Here is an 18,594-nt window from a genome sequence, read left to right as displayed (position 1 = left end):
TAGCAAGGTTAGATAACATGAAATGTTGGGAGAACTAGCCATTTGGATACAAAACTGGCTTGAAGGTAGGAGGCAGAGGGTGGTGATGGAGGGTTGCTTTGTGGACTGGAGGCCTGTGAGCAGCATTGTCCTGCTGGAATGGATATTGGGTCCTTAAATAAATGACTTGGATGTGAATATATGAGATATGGTCAGTGGGTTTACAGAAGACACCAAAATTGGAGGTGTAGTGGACAATGAAGAAGGTTAGTTCAGAATGCAACAGTATCTTGACCAGATGGGACATTGGAGCAAGGAATGGCAGACTGGGTTCAATTTAGACAAATGTAAGCTGTTGGATTTTGGAAAGACAAATCAGAGCAGGACTTGTACACTTAATGGTAAAGTCCGTGGGAATGTTGCTGAACATAGAGACCATGGAATGCAAGTTCATTGTTCCTTGAAAGTAGAGTCGCAGGTAGGCAGACTAGTGAAGGTGGTCTTTGGTATGCTTATATTTATTGGTCAATGCATTGAGTACAGAAGCTGGGACGTCAAATTGTGGTTGAACAGGACATTGATTAAGCCATTTCAGGAATTATGTTTTAAGTTCGAAATTCCCTGTTCTGGAAAGGATGTTGTGAATCTTGAAAGAGTTCAGACAAGATTTACAAAGACTTTGCTAGGGTTGGAGGATTTGGGCTACAGGGAGAGGCTGAATAGGCCAGGGTTAATTTCCCTGGAGAGTCAAAGACTGAGAGGTGACTTCATGGAGATTTATAAAATCATGAAGGGCATGGATAAGGTGAACAGCCAGGGTCTTTTCCCCCCAGTTAGGTGGGTTCAAAACAAGATCACATTGGTTTACGTTGAGAGGGCAAAGATTAAAAACGGATCCAAGGGGCAAAGTTTTCAAGCTGTGTGTGGTGTATGTGTGGAATGAGCTGCCAGATTAAGTAGTGGAGGCTGATACAATTACAACATTTGAAAGGCATCCGATTGGGTACATGAATAGGAAGAGTTTCCAATAATACGGACCAATAGCTGGCAAATGGGGCTCCATTTGTTGAGGATTCCTCGTTGTCATGGACCAATTGGACCAAAGGTCTGTTTCTGTGCTGTACATCTCTATGACACTAATAAATGAAAATAAGATGTGTTCCTCTTTTGTGGAGAGCTAGCAGAAGCACAGATAATTGTCCTTTGAGCTGAGAAGGTTAAGCAATGATTTTGACCAGGTGCAAATTTGTTTCTAGGATATCTAATCTGCAGAGAGAGGGGAATTGTTAACAATGTCACAATTTTAGTAACTATTTTCAGGTAATTGGCAAATAATGTGAATATGTGAACTTTTTTTATTCAGTAAGTTCTGAGTATCTGGAACAGTCTGAATGGCAGCTGGACACAGACTCAGCAGTTATTCATAAACAGATTTGGAATTTTACTTTTTAAGGGAAGATTTGGGGGTCTATGGGCAAATGGGAAGAGAATTGGGACAGATTTGCAGCATCTCCAGAGGGAGAGGGTACATCCCAGATGGGCTGAATAGCCCCAGCCCCTGTGCTCTGTGATACTGCCCCATTGACTGTGAATATTGAAGCTCATCCCAGGGCAGAGAGAGGGAGGATCCCACCACTCACCTCACAATGGGCCCCGAATGATTGATGTCAGCGCAGGTCAGTAGGGGACAGAGAGCAGTACTGGAGGACCAGGTTGTACCAGTTTGTCCTCCAACCAATCGGAGTGAATGAGGGCATCCTCAAGGCTGGAACTAAAGAAAGGCACATATCGCAGAGATCTGAGAAACTGGAGGACATGAGATAGGGAGCGTTCTGTGGCTGGTGAGGAATTATATAAATAAGGAAGAGTTGTGAGGCTGGATGAGGTGACAGTGATCGGGAGAGTTGAGGATGGAGGAATTTAGAGTTAGTGAGGATTAGAATCATATTGTTATCCAGCAAGGAAACAGGCCCTGTGGTCCAACCAGTCCATGCCAACCATAATTCCAAACTGAACTAATTGTACCTGCCTCCGCTTAGTCCTCATCCATCCAAATATTTCCTATTTATGTACTTATGTGAAAGTCTTTTAAATATTGTGATTGTATTCACAGCTACCACTTCCTCTGGAAGTTCATTTCACACGTATAATTTTTTTTTAAAACCCTAATGTCTTTTCCCAAATCTTTCTAATTTCTTCTCAAAATGAATGCACCTGAGTTTTGAATTCCCCCCCCACCCCCGGCTATCCAGCCTCTCCTTCGAACACAATCCCTCCATTCATGGAAACATCCTGGTAAATCTCTTCTGAACCTGCTCCACTTTAATAATATCCTTCCTATAACAGCACAACCAGAACTGGACAGAGTATTCCAGAAGAGGCCTCCCCAATGTCCTGTACATGCTCAACATAACGTCCCAACTCCTGGACTCAGAGGTCTGAACAATGAAGGTAAGTTTGCTAAGCACCTTCTTCACCAGCCTGTCTGCATGTAACACACACTTCAAAGACCTGAAGCCCTCGGTCGCTTTGTTCCCATATCACTACTCAAGACCCTACTTTTATTGAGTGTCAGTCCTACCCTCGATTATTTTGTCAGGATGTTATATTTTGCATTTATTCCAATCCAAAAAATTTTTGAGTATAAAGGCAGTAGGAGTATAATTAAGAGGGGAATCAGGAGGCAAAAAAGGGGACTACTAAGAGATGTACTACTAAGACTTTATAAAGCTCTGGTTAGGCCCCATTTGGAGTACTGTGTCCAGTTTTGGTCCCCACACCTCAGGAAGGACATACTGGCACTGGACGTGTCCAGCGGAGATTCACACGGATGATCCCTGGAATGACAGGTCTAGCATATGAGGAACGGCTGAGGATACTGGGATTGTATTCGTTGGAGTTTAGAAGATTAAGGGGAGATCTAATAGAGACGTACAAAATAATACATGGCTTTGAAAAGGTGGATGCTAGAAAATTGTTTCTGTTAGGCGAGGAGACTAGGACCCGTGGACACAGCCTTAGAATTAGAGGGGGTCATTTCAGAACGGAAATGCGGAGACATTTCTTCAGCCAGAGAGTGGTGGGCCTGTGGAATTCATTGCCACGGAGTGCAGTGGAAGCCGGGACGCTAAATGTCTTCAAGGCCGAGATTGATAGGTTCTTGTTGTCTAGAGGAATTAAGGGCTACGGGGAGAACGCTGGCAAGTGGAGCTGAAATGCGCATCAGCCATGATTGAATGGCGGAGTGGACTCGATGGGCCGAATGGCCTTACTTCCACTCCTATGTCTTATGGTCTTATGGGACGTGAGATAACTTTGGCGAATAGGGTTAAGGATAATCCAAAGGGCTTTTGTAAATACATGAGGAACAAAAGGCCAACTAGGGAGAAAATAGAGACCCTCAAAGATCAGCAAGGCAGCCATTGAGTGGAGCTGCAGGCGATGGGCGAGATAGGAAACAAGTATTTTGCATTAGTGTTTACTGTGAAAAAGTACATGGGAGATATAGAATGTGGGGAAATAAATGGTGACATCTTGAAAAATGTTCATATTACAGAGGAGGAGGAGGAGGTGCTCAATGAGTGGCTAAGGAGCTGGTGCAGGGGAAAAGGATTCACGTTTTTTGGATCGTTGTGATCTCCTCTGGAGTAGAGTTGACCTGCATAAGAAGAATGGTTTGTACCTGAATTGGAAGGTGTCTAATATCTAGGCAGGGAGACTTGCTGGTGATACTCGGGAGGCATTAAACCAGTGAGGGAGTGGGTGTAAACCCAAGAAGATGCTGAGAAAAGTGGTATGTCTGAGGCTGCTAGAGCTCAGAAGTCAAATAGTCAAGGCAGGCAAGGGTCAGTATTAATATGATGGGCTGAATGAAGTCGGACTGAGCAGTTGCACTGCATTTACTTCAATGCAAGAGTCCTGACAGAGAAGGCAGATGAGCTCAGGGTATGGTTTTGAACATGGCACTGGGATATTATAGCAATTACAGAGGCACCACTCAGGGATGGATAGGACTGGCAGCTTAATGTTCCAGGGTATAGATGCTATAGGGAGACTAGAAAGGGGACAAGAGAGGGAGTGGCATTTTTGATTTGTGATGGCATTATGTTTTTGCTTAGGGAAGATATTCCTGGGAGTACGCCCAGTGAAGTTATTTAGGTGGAACTGGGAAATAAGAAAGGGATAATCACCTTATTGGGATTTTCTGCAAGGATTTCGTCCGGGTGCTCTGGTTTCCTCCCACAGTCCAAAGATGTGCAGGTTGGGTGGATTGTCCGGGCTGAATTGCCTACAGTGTTCAGGGATGTGCAGGTTGGGTGGATTGTCCAGGTTGAATTGCCCACAGTGTTCAGGGATGTACAGGTTTGGTGGATTATCCAGGCTGAATTGTCCATAGTGTTCAGGGATGTGTAGGTTGGCTGGCCCTGGGAAATGCAATGTTACAGGGGAAGGTTAGGAGGCTCTCCAGGTCAAGATCAATGTGATGGGCTGAATGACCTGCTTCCACACTGTTGGGAGTCTCTGATGATTCTACTAGTTTTAAAATAGTTACAGAAAATAATATACCAGATCTAAACGTTAAGGTTCTGAATTGGACAAAGGCCAATTTTGATGGCACAAGGCAAGAACTTTCATCTGGCCCCTCAAGCCTGCTCTACCATTCAATAAGATCAGAGCTGATCTTTTCATGGCCTCAGCTCCACATTCCTGCTCTCTCACCATAACCCTTAATTCCTTTCCTGTTCACAAATCTATATTTTGCCTGAAAGGCATTCAAGTTGACAACGTCAAATGATGCACTCGGCAGGGAATTCCACAGATGCACAACCCTTTAGCTGAAGAAGCTCCTCCTGAACTCAGTCCTAAATCTACTCCCCCTTATTTTGAGGTAATGCTCTGTAGTTTGACCCGCCCGCAGTGGAAATAGCCTCCCTGCTTCTGTCTTATCTACTCCCTTCATAATTTTATTGTTTCCTCTCCAACCTCCCATTCTTCTAAATTACAATGATTATAGAACCAGTTTTCTCAATCTCTCCACATACACCAACCCTCAACTCCCAACTCAAATTAGTGAACCTCCTCTGTACTCCCTCCAGTGCCAGTACATCCTTGCTAATGCAAGGGGACCAAACCTGTACACAGTACTCCAGGTGTGGCCTCTCCAGCACCCTGTACAGCTGCATCATAACCATCCCTCTAGCAATGAAGGACAATATTCCCTTCACTGCCATAATTACCTGCTGCACCTGCAAACCAACTTCCTGTGATTCATGCACAAGGACACCCAGCTCCCTCTGCACAGCAGCATGCTGCACGTTTTCACCATTTCATCATCAGTTTGCTGTTAGTCCGACCAAAATGGATGACCTCACATATCCCAACACTGAACTCCATCTGCCAGACCCTTACCCACTCACTTAACCTGTGCAGACTGACAGAGGCCTCTGCAGACATTGCTCTACCTCATCTTTGTATCAAATATGAACTCTGACACCGTACACTTGGTCCTCAACTCCAAAACATTTGTGTAAATTGCAAACAGTTGTCGTGCCAACATTAATCCAAACACCCGTTTATTCCCATTCTTTATTTTTTGTTGGTTAACCGATCCAGTATCAATGATAATACATTACCCACAATGCCATGCATTTTTACCTTATTCAGCAGCCTTTTGTTGGCAACGTATCGGATACCTTCTGGAAATCCATGTACACCACATCCACAGAGTCCACCTTGTCAAACGTACTCGTCGTATCCTCAAATAATTCCATTAAATGCGTTAAACGTGACCTGCGTTTCATGAATCCATGCTGTGTCTGCTCAATGAGACAATTTCTACCCAGATATCTCACCACTACTTCCTTGAGAGATTCAAGCATTTTCCCCACTACAGAAGTTAAGCTAACGGGTCCTTTTTGAAAAATAGTAACACCACATTTGCAGCTTCCAGTCTGTCAAAACCATCCCAGAATCCAACAAATGGTAGTAAATTATCACGAGGTCTATTTGTTACTCCCCCCCTCCCCCACCATCTCCTTTAGTCCCTGGGATGCATTCCATCAGAGCCTGGATACCCATCTACCTTTAGGCTGTTACCTTTCCCAACATTTCCTCTTTACTGAGAATGATTGCTTCTGTCTCCTCATCTGCCATTGCCTCCATAGGCCTGCGACAATGAGAGTACACAGACAGTATGTTCCTGTTAAGTTCAAGGCTGGTAGGTGTAAAGAATGCTGCCTGACGAAAGATATTGTGGGCCTGGTCAAGAAAATGAAGGAGGCATATGGCAGGTACAGAGAGCTGTGTTTGTGTGAATCCCTCGAGGAGAATAGGGGCAGTAGGAGTATACTCGAGGTAAACCAGGAGGGCAAAAAGGGGACATGAGATAGCTTTAGGAAATAGGCTTAAGGAGAATCCAGAGTGATTGTACAAATACACTAAGGACAAACGAGTAACCAGGCAGATAATAGGTACCCACAAAAATCATCAAGGCTGTCTGTGGAACAGCAGGAGGTGAGAGCGATTCTGTATGAGCGGTGAGATTTTACAAACAAAATGTGCACGTCGGAAAACACAAATTTGAACGTCCCAGTCTCGTGTTTACAGTAAACGGGGAATTGCCTCAGTGTGGCTGCAGGCATGAGTGCGCGCCGCCATCTTTATTCGGGGCAAGAATTCTCTGTACACATGTGGAGCCACCAGTTTTGTAGGGGGCAAGGTGCAGCCAGGCGCATGTGCAGCCTTTCTCTGGTACAGAGTCATTGGGCAGGATTTACACAGAGCACGTTCAAACTCAGAGAAATGGATGTTTATTTCTGGATTTTTTTCGTCATTCATTTAAATAATTTGGTATCGTAAATGAGTTTACAGGTCATACAAAATTGGAGGGGTGTGGATAATGAAGAAGGTTACCTCAGATTACAATAAGATATTGATCAGATGGGGTTTAATTTAGGTAAATGTGATGTGCTGCATTTTGGAAAAGCAAATCAGGGCAGGACTTGTACACTGAATGGCAAGGCCCTGAAGACGTTTGCGCAACAAAGAGAGCTTGGACTGCAGGATCATAGTCCTTTCAAGTCAAGTTGCAGGCAGATAGGATGATGAAGAAGGTGTTCAGTATATTTTCCTTTATTGGTTTGAGCATTGAATATAGGATGTGGGAGGTCATGTTGCTGTACAGGACATTCGTTAGGCCACTTTTGGAATATTGTGTGCAATTCCGGCCTGCCTCCTATCAGAAGGGTGCTGTGAAACTTGAAAGGTTTCAAAAAAGACTTACAAGGATGTTGTTCGGGTTGGAGGATTTGAGTTGTAGGGTGAGGCATAAAAGGCAAAGGTGCTCCGGTGTTAGAATCATGAAAGTGTTGGCCCCTTAACAGCGCATCAATGAATATTCATGGGCTATGCATATACCTACGTGAACACAGGCCACTCACAATATGAACACCTATCTCCCTCTCTCTGCCTTCATTCCTTGTCTATGTGCCCTTTCCTGCTTCCCTTGTAACATTGTGGGTCTGGTTACCCTCCCTGTACTGCAGCTATTCCCCTGTGTTTCTGTGTTTGCCTCAGCTCTCATGGCCCAATTCAGAATGTGGTTAGAATTATCTCCCACTGAGAGTCCCATGTTTATAATTACAGTTAAATAGGGTCCCATGTCATCTTTTAAATACATCAAACCGATTTCATCATCACAGGTTGGGGTTTGGTAATCCCCCGTGGTCCTTACATACATCAGGCTTCCTTTCTGTATGATCCTCGATATCACCCTTTTGTCTCTGAGTCACCAAAGTTATTTTAGCCCATTCAGCCTGTCCCGTCCCCAGTGTGTCCCTGTAATATCTGTAAATGCCTGGAGCCACTGATCGGCTGTGCATTGGGGGAACCGACTCTCACCCTCACCCTCTTATTGCAGGGACAGATTCTGCTGTACACGTCAGGGCATCTTGGGCCGAGGGAGGGTCCGTACATCATTTTCGGTGAGACTGTGTACCTCTACTAATTCATCCATATTGTCCCAATAAGGCCCATTATTACCAATTCTTTGTCAGGCTGGGTGTTCATTCACCAACATCTGTCGTTCAGCTGGATAAACGGTTCAGGTTTCGTTTCTGTCAGTTCCCCTTGTTGCTCCCTACTGTCTGTCCAAGTTTGAGCTTTGATGCACAGTGGAGCCATAGACAGGGCCTTCTGGGTCTTATAGGGCGGTGGGTCATCCCACCCATTGTCGTCCCTCTGTCCATACGTGGCTGCTTCACCATCTAACCCGTTCCAGTCAGTGTCACCATCCTCACTGCCTTCTGAGGAGAGCGGGGCACTAGGTACCTCCCCCACTGTAACTACCACCTGGCCCTTTGGCTTTAAGGCCTCACGTCTGAGAGCCACCACCTTCACTTGTTCCTGTTTCCCATAATAATGTAACACATCCTGTCATTCCTGGAATAAAACAGAGCAAAATGTAAATTTGGTTTGACTTGGAATATTAATAATTTGACATTCACTTTGACATATCTATAGAGGTGAGAATTGTACTGTGATTATTTAAGTGAATTTAACATGATCATACAATGAATATAACTCTGATAATCAACGACAATGAATGAACTGAATAATATGTGATTATTTGTACCAGTTCTTGCATTGAAAATTCAATTTTATTTTAATGCTTGTCACCCATTACACCGTGGGCATTGTTATTAGGGAATAAAGTAATGGAAGGATATCAGAGAAAATAAATAGACTTTAATTTTAGCTTCACTGCAATAATGAACCAAAACAATATTTGGAAATATGGTTAAACTACATAACAAAGTTTCCAGTGTCATTATTGACATGAAAACTATTTTAGTTTGCAAGTTGTTTTGCTCTAAGAATAATTGGAAATGAATTGTGATTATGAATTGACCATTTAAAATATATTATGAAGAGAATAGTCAGATATATTTTTTGGAGGAAACTTAGGAAAGGAAATAAATATGTATGCATTGGTATTAATAGTTTTAAAATGTTTGGAAGTTGACTAGAATTATTTAATCGAGAGAGGCTGCATGATTATTAAGACTAATTCACCTTTTTCATTTCATTGTTGGTTTCCCTAGAATCTGTTGTGGTGTAAGCTCTTGTTGTGTGCAATGGACTGTCACTAATAGCTTAATTAACTTGCGAGTCTCAGATCAGGTTTCCTTTGTCTGTAAGTCAGTCTGTAAGTGCGCGACACACCTGCTTTTCTGAAGGGAAACAGAGACTCTTTTCAAAGGAAATAAGTGGCAGTTCTCACTGAGAATGATTTCTACCACACACCATAAGCAGGGAAGTGTTTTTCTGAAGAATTTCATTGTCTATCTACAAACTGATGGTGTGTTTGTCATATACCTGTGTTTGTCAGTTTGTGGAGGATTCAGCACCTTTGTTTTGAGCTAGTTTTATACAAGTAGTTGGTTCATTCTGTCTTTGCCAAGAATGTTGTTTACTTTCCCCTTTTACTGTGATTCTGCAGGTTAGAATATTCTGAGAGTCAGTAATATTCAATAACTGAACATTGAATGATTTTGACTCTAACAGAGCAGTCGCCTTGTTTTCAGCTAATTATTCACTTTCCATTTCCTGGTTGTGTTGAATGTTACAGAAACAGGCTCTGAGCAATGTTTCCATTCACTTGTGTTGGAGTCACTGACAGCCACGTGGTCAGTCAGTTTCAGGCTGATGGATCAGTTTCTCTGTCCTATTAGATGGTGGTCACTTGCTCAGTTTCTGATGGCTCACCTCAGTGTCAGTCCATCAGCTGCTGAAACCCTCCATCCAGCATTTGTTTCCTCTCACAGTGACTACTCCAATACAGTCCCAGCTTGTCTCCCACCTTCACCTCCACATCCTCATGATCACCTCAGATTCTACTGTCTGTGTCCTTCTAGCAAGTCACGTAAGATATCTCCCTCCATTTTAACCTCATCGACATTATGTTCAGAAATATGATTTCAAAATTTGGTTCAATGCTTTTAAACCTACCCATGCCTTCACCCTGTCCTCCCAGTGTAGTTCCACACCTCCCTGAGGTAGCTGCACTTATCCAATTCCAGCTGCATGAGAGTTTCTTGTTTTCATCTCCTCCCTGTTGGTGGCTTTAGTTTCAGCTGCTTTGAACCTAAACTTGGTAATTCTCTTCCCCCAATCCCTTCAACTCTCCTCCATTCTATCAGCACTCCTTTATTTAATCCAGTTTGATCAAGGTTTTGGTTTCCACCCGTAAAACTGTCCCTTTGTAGCTCGGTAACAGCCTCGTGTTATCATTGCTGAACTGTTAATCCAGAGACCCAGCGAATATTCTGGGGACCCTGATTCAAATCGCATTACAGCAAATGTGGACCTTGAATTTAATAATCATCTAAAATTATGGGTCTGTTGATGACCATGAAACTATTATTGATTGTCAGGAAAAACCCATCTGTGTCACTGATGTCCTTTAGGGAAGGAATCTGCCATCCTTACCTGGTCTGGCCTACATGTGACTCCTGACCCACAGCAATATTGTTAACTCTTAACTGCTCTCTGGGTAATAAATGTTGCCCTAGCCAGTGGCGCCTACATCCAGTGAATGAATTTTAAACAAAGCTCTCAGTCTGGGATCATGTGAGAAAGAAGCAGAAGGTGACCATTATGCCCCTTGAGCCTGCTCCACCATTCAAGAAGACCAAGCCTGATCTGTTCGTGATTTTTATTCCATCTTGCCCCAATGCCCCTTAACACGAATCTATCAACCGGTGTCTTAAAAATACTCAGTGAATCCACCTTCTGGGGCAGAGTTCCAAAGTTGCACAGCCTTCTGAGAGGAAACAAATTTCATTATCTATGTCCTGAAAGGGTGAAGCCAATTTTAAAGCAGTTCCCTCTAGTTCAGGAATGACCCACAAGAGGAAATATCCTTTCCACATCCGCCTTATCAAACCATGCAGGATCTTATATACTTCAGTCATGTCACCCCTCACTCCAACTGAAACAAAACCAGCCTGTCCAACCAACCCACATTTTATTTCTGTCATGCCGGTATGAGTGGGGTTGAAATGTTGTCTAATCTTTATTATGCAGTGAATGTGTTGCTTCACTGTGTGGGTTTCAAGAATCAACATGAGCCATACTAGCTTTCCTGTCTCATTGTATTACATATAGCTTACATCACTGTCGTGTTTCCATGCCTCCCTACTTTGTCTAATGAAAAGGAAGGAGAGATAGATTGAGAGAAGTTGTTTGAAAATTTGTTGTCGTCAAAAAAATATTTGGTCTTTTTGTAGAGATTGCATTATAATTGAAATAACCAGTTCGTTAAATATTACTGACAAAATAGTACCAACAATTTACCAATGACTGAGGCCAGGATTAATACCCAGTTATTTCCCTTCTTTTTCCTTACTCCCTTCTTGTGGTTGGGGGTTATATTAGCAATGTTCCTGTCCTCTGGGACAGTCCCTGACTCCAGTGATACTGGAAAGCTCACAATTAAAGCCTCCACTATCCCTTCAGCTATCACCTTCTGGGGCGTGGTCCATCTGTCCAGGTAATAGATCTATTTTCAAATTTTTCAATTTTTTAGCATTTTCTCCTTGGTGACTCTTAAATGCTCTCTGGGTAATACATTTTGCCCTAGCCAGTGGCACCTACATCTAGTGAATGAATTTTAATCAAAGCTGTCAGTCCTGGGATCATGTGAGAAAGAAGAAGGAGGTGACCATTCGACCCCTCGAGCCTGCTCCACCATTCAATAAGACCAAGCCTGATCTGTTCGTGATTTATATTCCACACTCATCTCTGTTCCACCGCCACCCGCCCCACCCCCACCCCCGCCACCCCGACTGTCCCTGAAATTTTGGGATATTATTTGTGTCTTCCACCATGGAGACTGATGCAAAGTACTTATTCAGTTCCTTATCCATTTCTTTGTTCCCCATTACTATTCTTCCAGCCTCAATTTCCAGCAGCACAATGTCCATTTTCGCCTCTCTTTTGAACTTTATGTAACTAAAGAAACTCCGGCAATCATGTTTTTAATATTACACACTCGCTTTCTCTCATGCTTAATCTTCTTTCTCCTTATGTTTTTTCTTCATTGTTCTCCATTGTTCTTTTTTGGCTTCCCATTTCACTGACATCCCACTGCCCTTTGCCATGTGATATGTTGCTTGTATGCTTTCCCTGACTTCCCGAGTCAGCCATGGTTGCCTCACCCTCCCTGATCCATGCTGCTTTTTCCTCGGGATGAATTTTTACTGTGTCACCCGGACACTCCCAGAATCCCGAGCCATCACTGTTCCACTCTCTTTCCTGCTTGACTCCTCTCTCAGTCAATTCACTCCAGCTTCTCCCTCATGTCTCTGTAGCTGCCTTTATTCAGCTGGAATACAGTTACATCTGATTCCATCTTCTCCCTCTCAAACTGCCGTGTAAATTCTATCATATTATGGTCCCTGCCTCCTCAGTGTTCATTCACGTTAACCTCCCTTATCAAGTCTGCCTCATTGCACAACACTAAATCCAGAATTGCCTGTTCCCTAGTGGGCTCCACTGCAACCTTCTTCAAAAAGCCATGTTGCAGAGATTCCACAAATTCATTTTCTTGCAATCCACTATCATCCTGATTTTCCCAGTCCCCCTGCATATTGAAATCCCCCCGATCACTGTAACCTTACCTTCCTTACATGCTTTGCCTATCTCCTCATGTAACTTATGCCCAAATCCTGACTATTGTTTGGAGCTCTACAGATAACTCCCATTATGTTTTTTTTTTAACCTTTGCGGTTCCTCATCTCAACCCACACAGATTCTACATCATCTGAGCCAATGTCATTTATTGCTCTTGACTTAATTCCATTTCTTACTGTTCACTAACCCCAGCCTCTCTGCCCACCTGCCTGCCTTTTCATTTGGATGTGCATTCTTGGATATTTAGCTCCCAGAAAGCTTCAGCCTTATCTTTTGCACTGATGTGTTCAGCTCTTCCATCATTGATGATGGGAATATTTGTAGAACCTCCTTTTCCGGTGAGTTGTTCAATTCTCCACCACCATTCTCGACTGGATGTGGAATGAATGTAGAGTTTAGGTCTGATCTGTTGGTTGCTGCATCGCTCAGCTCTATCTGCAGGTGGGACCTGTCTCCAAAAGGACTGTGCTGTGGTAACCGACACTGACATGGACTGTCTCATTTTCTTCTTCAATCCAATCAAGCGAGCTATTGCATTTTATTCCCTCCGTTTTCCGATCTTAATAAATATCCAATCAATTTCAGAGCAAAATGCTTTCAAAATATTGAATCAATTTATTTGTTTAGATACTAGCACTAATTATCAAGTCATTGCCTTGACAATAATTGCATAATAATTTAAATTAGTTTTGCTAACAGGTATATTGTGGTTCATATATCAATTTAATTTATTGACTCTTAGGACAAATAGTATAACATTTTCTTTTTTCAGAATTCTAACAACAATTATTAAGTCATCAGCATTACAATAATTACACAAAGCTTTAACTTATTCTGGCTAACAATTACAGTGAATTTCATATTTGAAAATAATCTAGTGTTCCCTTGTACTAATACAGTAATATAAAAATCCATTTTCTTTCAGATCATCACACATACAAAAGAATCAATGATTTCTGATACAACACTCGTTGTAAAAATCTGACTTTTTTCTCATTAAGAGTCATCGAGTCATAGAGGCATACAACATGGAAACAGACCCTTCACTCCAACCCATCCATGCCGACCACATTTCCCAACACAATCTAATCCCACCATATCCCTCCAAACTCTTCCTATTCATATACCAATCCAAATGCCTCTTAAATGTTGCAATTGTACCAGCCTTCACCACTTCCTCTGGCAGCTCATTCTATACACTTACGACCCTCTGTGTGAAAAAGTTGCCCTGTAGGTCTCTTTTATATCTTCCCATCTCAACCTAAACCTACCATCTTTAGTTCTAGACTCCCCGACCCCAGAGAAAAGACTTTGCCTACTTACCCTATCCATGCCCCTCAAAATTTTGTAAATCTCTATATGGTCACGCCTCAGCCTCCAATGCTCCAGGGAAAACAGCCCCAGACTGTTCAGCCTTTCCCTGTAGTTCAAATCCTCCAACCCTGGCAACATCCTTGTAAGTCTTTTCTGAACCCTTTCAAGTTTCACAACTTCTTACCGGTAGGTAGGAGGCCAGAATTGCACGAAATATTCCAACAGTGGCCTAACCACTGTCCTGTACAGCCCAAAACATGACCTTCTGACTTCTGTACTCAATACTCTGACCAATAAAGGAAAGCATACCAAACGCCGCCTTCACTATCCTATCTACCTGCGACTTCACTTTCAAGGAGCTATGAACCTGCACTCCAAGGTCTCTTTGTTCAGCAACACTCCCAAGGACCTTACCACTAAGTGTATAAGTCCTGCTAAGATTTGTTTTCCCAAAATGCAGCACCTCGCATTTAACTGAATTAAACTCCATCTGCTACTTCTCAGCCCATTGGTCCATCTGGTCCAGATCCTGTTGTAATGTGAGGTAGCCCTCTTGGCTCTCCAGTGCACCTCCAATTTTGGTGTCATCTGCAAACTTACTAACTATACCTCTTATGCTCGCATCCAAGTCATTTATATAAATGTCAAAATGTAGAGGAACCATCACCGATCCTTGTGGCACTCCACTGGTCACAGACATCCAGTCTGAAAAACAACCCTCCACCACCACCCTCTGTCTTCTACCTTTGAGCCAGTTCTGTATCCAAATAGCTAGTTCTCCCCATATTCCGTGAGATCTAACCTTACTAATTAGTTTCCTATGGGAAGAACGCCTTACTGAAGTCCATATAAATCGCATCTACTGCTCTGCCAAAATCAAACCTCTTTGTTACTTCCTCAAAAAACTCAAGCAAGTTTGTGAGATATGATTTCCCACGCACAAAGCCATGATGACTATCCATAATCAGTGCTTGGCTTTCCAAACACATGTACGTCTGGTCTCTCAGGATTTGCTCCAACAACTTGCCCACCACCGAGGTCAGGCTCACTGGTCTATTGTTCCCTGGCTTGTCCTTACTGCCCTTCTTGCCCTAACGTTGGCACCACATTAGCCAAAGTCCAGTCTTCCGGCGCCTCACCTGTGACTATCGATGATACAAATATCTCAGCAAGAGGCCCAACAATCACTTCTCTCGTTTCCCGCAGAGTTCTCGGGTATACCTGATCAGGTCCTGGGGATTTATCCACCTTTACCCATTTCAAGACATCCAGGGTTTCCTTCTCTGTAATCTGGACATTGTGCAAGATATCACCATCTATTTCCCGACAGTCTATATCCCTTCCATATCCTTTTCCACATTAAATACTGATGCAAAATACTCATTTAGTATCTCCCCCATTTTCTGCGGCTCCCCACAAAGGCCGCCATTTGAATGACCTCGGTAACTTCAAATTTATTAATTTTGAAAACCTTAATTACTTTTCCCTGCAATAATTCCTGTTTATGTCCACACATAGCTCAGTCAAATAGCAAGGTGAGATTTATCATTATTCTAATGTTCGCTAATAGAGCTTTGAAAATCTATTTGTTGCTAATATGTAATAACTGTTCAGTTCAGTACATAGAACATCGAACAGTACAACACAGTACAGGACATTTGGTCCATGTGCTAACCTTTTATCCTCTTCTAAGATCAAACTAACCTATATTCCCTTCATTTTGCTATCATTCATGTACGTAGCCATGAGTTACTTAGATACACTTACTGTATCTGACTCTACTACCACTGCTAGTACATTCCGCACACTCATCACTCTGTAATAGGAACCTTCCTCTGACATCTCCACTAAGCATGCCTCCATTCACCTTGAAATTATGCCCTCTTATGATAGTCATTTCCACCTGGGAAAAAGAGTCTCTGGTTGTTCACTCGATCTAAGCCTCTCATCACTCTATCTAAGCCTGTCTGTCAAGTTGCCTCTCATCCTTCTTTGCTCCAATGAGAAAAGCCCTAGCTCCTTCAACCTTTCATCAGAAGACGTGCCCTCTACTTCAGGCAGGATCCTGGTAAACCTCCTCTATGAGGGATCTATGGACATGGACTCCAAGATCCCTCTGTTCCTCCACACTGCCAAAAATCCTACATTTCATTCAATAGTCTGCATTCAAATTCAAAATTCTAAAATGAATCTCTTCACACTTTTCCAGGTTGAACTCAATCTCCTACTTCTCAGCTCAGATCAATGTCAATGTCCCGTTGAAATCTTGAAACACAGTTTAAAAGACAAATCAAATGAGTCCTAGATGAGTGTTCGCTACAAATAAAGGTACGTAGAATTCAGGAAGAGCTGACCTATTTGAATGATTAAACAATTCCTTCTAGAAAACACAGTAACTAAATCTTTCTTACAATTCAGTAATCCTGCAACTAGATTATACTTCTCAGTTTACATATCTTAATGAATATCTAATTAATGTCTGTGTAAACTGCTGGAAAATGTTTAATCATTTCATTTGTTAAACGCCACCGTTAATTATCACATCGCTGTCACAATAAGTGAACTCTATTTTAATTATTGACTGAGGTCAAGTGACCTGTGGCCCGAAATTGAATGTTTGAAATTCACCGACAGCCACAGAAATCTGATCGAAAAGAAACCTGCTCAAATGAAATCAAACAGAGCCAGCATCATTCAGCTCCAGAAAAGAGGTCACAAAAGTTCCGGGGATCCAGTGACAACCAGCCTGAGAGTTGTGTATTCGAGAGGTTGAACCAGATTTTCTGGCATCTTGGCTTCCAGCCAGTTCCTGAGCATAGCACGCCTCTCATGGGAAGGAAAACAGTGAAGGATGTTTGTACCAACCCACTGGATGGATCGAATACAGCTCATGATCATCCTCAAAATTTTGTCACAAGATTATTAATCATTTGCCAAATCATGCAAAATAGCCCAATGCTACTGAAATCAAATTACTCTTAATCACTGCACATAAAACCAAACGATGGTCTTCAAGGTCACCTAATCACTGTTCACTGAATATCTCTTTGTAATAATCTTATTTTTCCCAGGATGAATAACCACAACAAACATCACCATAACACCCCATCCAAAGATATGCAATAGGCACCTTCTTATAATTTACACACATCTTTCTCTGACCAATAATCACCCTTCATCATTAATAGATGAGCAAGCTAATACTGACATTTATTGAGATGAAGAAATTCCTGAATATTACTAATGTTTGTGATAGGTTTCTCGACTATTCATCACAGCAAAAGTGTAATTATGGCTCACTGTATTTGTAGCTGCAAGCATTTGCGCATAACCGATTATACATTTTTTCAGAGAAATTTTGAAAATAATTGTGCGACAAATACTGTTGCCTATTTTTTGCTGTGATACCCACATTCCTTATCTATTTATTCTCTTCCCAACTCTGACTCAAATTTGTAAATGTTGATGATATGAAAAATTCCATGAAATTATTCTTTTTGGGAAGAAATGTAAAGCAAGAAATTCTTGAATAACTGAGAATTATGAATGACAAAACAATGATAATTAATAATCACTGAATGTCTAATATGTTTTTTGTCAATCTACCAAAAAAGCAATTTAATCTTCAAGTCTCTGATCTCAATAAAAAGTCTAATCAACATTAGAGCAAAATAATTTTAAAATATCGAATCATTTAATTTGCCAGAGTACTAAAATTAATTGTAAATTCATTGTCACTCCATTAACCAGACGGTAATTCAGTTAAATCTTTGTGACAAGCATCGTGAGATTCCCATTTTAGTTTAATATGTTATTTCTTACAATGAAAAATGTAGTCATTCTATCCAGGTTAAAACATCCACAAACCAACCAATGAAACAACCAAGCATTCATAGTAAATATGTTATCTCTTCTTGATGTGAAAACACAAAGTAATCATGGAATTAATATGAAACCTTAAGTCATGTCAGATTGCTATTCTACCCTAATAATTACTGTTCATGTCTACACTTTACACAGTTGCACAGTAAAATCAGATTTCTCACCAATTTAATGTTTGACATTAACTGTTTTTCAGACTAATTGTTGCTTATATCCAATATTTAATAATAGTTCAATCCAGTACATTCATCCCAAAGTGTAGTATCATGTTTCCATACATTGACTTGTGTAAACACATTGCACTGTACAGTTTTGCAATCATAGCAAATGCTGATTTTTATTGTAATAGTGCAATGCTAGTTGATTTTTAGTTCAATAATGGAATTCGTGTTGATGTTTATTTTAATCCTGTTTCATTTGCTTTGATTATATTTCAATTCCATACGAACATGCATTTTAATTTAAATGATTACACTAAAAGCTACATTGTGTTTCTTGCTAAAAAAATTTTTAAAGTTCCCATTCCACTTTCTTTTGTGAGAAATGAAGTTACCTACATCTCTTGTTCAGGTCAACAAACACAATAACTTTTGAATTCTTGAAAGTTGTACCCCTTTTTTTTTTAAAAAAAGGAAAGTATCTTTTAGCTGAAATATCACGTCAAGAGATTTTTTGCTTTTTCAGATCATGTGCCCTGCAGAAGTGTTTTTATGTTCAATTTGTTAC

The 18,594-nt window shown here is 41.6% G+C and overlaps 1 long non-coding RNA gene across 3 annotated transcripts in view; it reads left to right on the top strand.

The window, feature by feature from the left end:
• LOC140472346 (uncharacterized) overlaps positions 1-17,431 on the top strand; it is a 32,836-nt gene extending 15,405 nt beyond the window's left edge. For 2 of the 3 annotated variants that reach the window (XR_011957565.1, XR_011957566.1), the window contains exons 5-7: positions 2,326-2,430; positions 16,196-16,314; positions 16,621-17,431. This is a non-coding gene — a long non-coding RNA (uncharacterized lncRNA). Of the gene's footprint in view, positions 1-2,325; positions 2,431-7,897; positions 7,962-16,195; positions 16,315-16,620 lie in introns of all 3 variants that reach the window. The other variant, XR_011957567.1, reaches the window with a different exon arrangement.
• The last annotated feature ends 1,163 nt before the right edge of the window (positions 17,432-18,594 follow it).

Source organism: Chiloscyllium punctatum, unplaced genomic scaffold, assembly GCF_047496795.1.
Source record: "Chiloscyllium punctatum isolate Juve2018m unplaced genomic scaffold, sChiPun1.3 scaffold_303, whole genome shotgun sequence".
Taxonomy (NCBI): Eukaryota; Metazoa; Chordata; class Chondrichthyes; order Orectolobiformes; family Hemiscylliidae; genus Chiloscyllium; species Chiloscyllium punctatum.
Note: the sequence above shows the minus strand (reverse complement) of the source record. Positions and strands in the feature narration are given on the sequence as shown.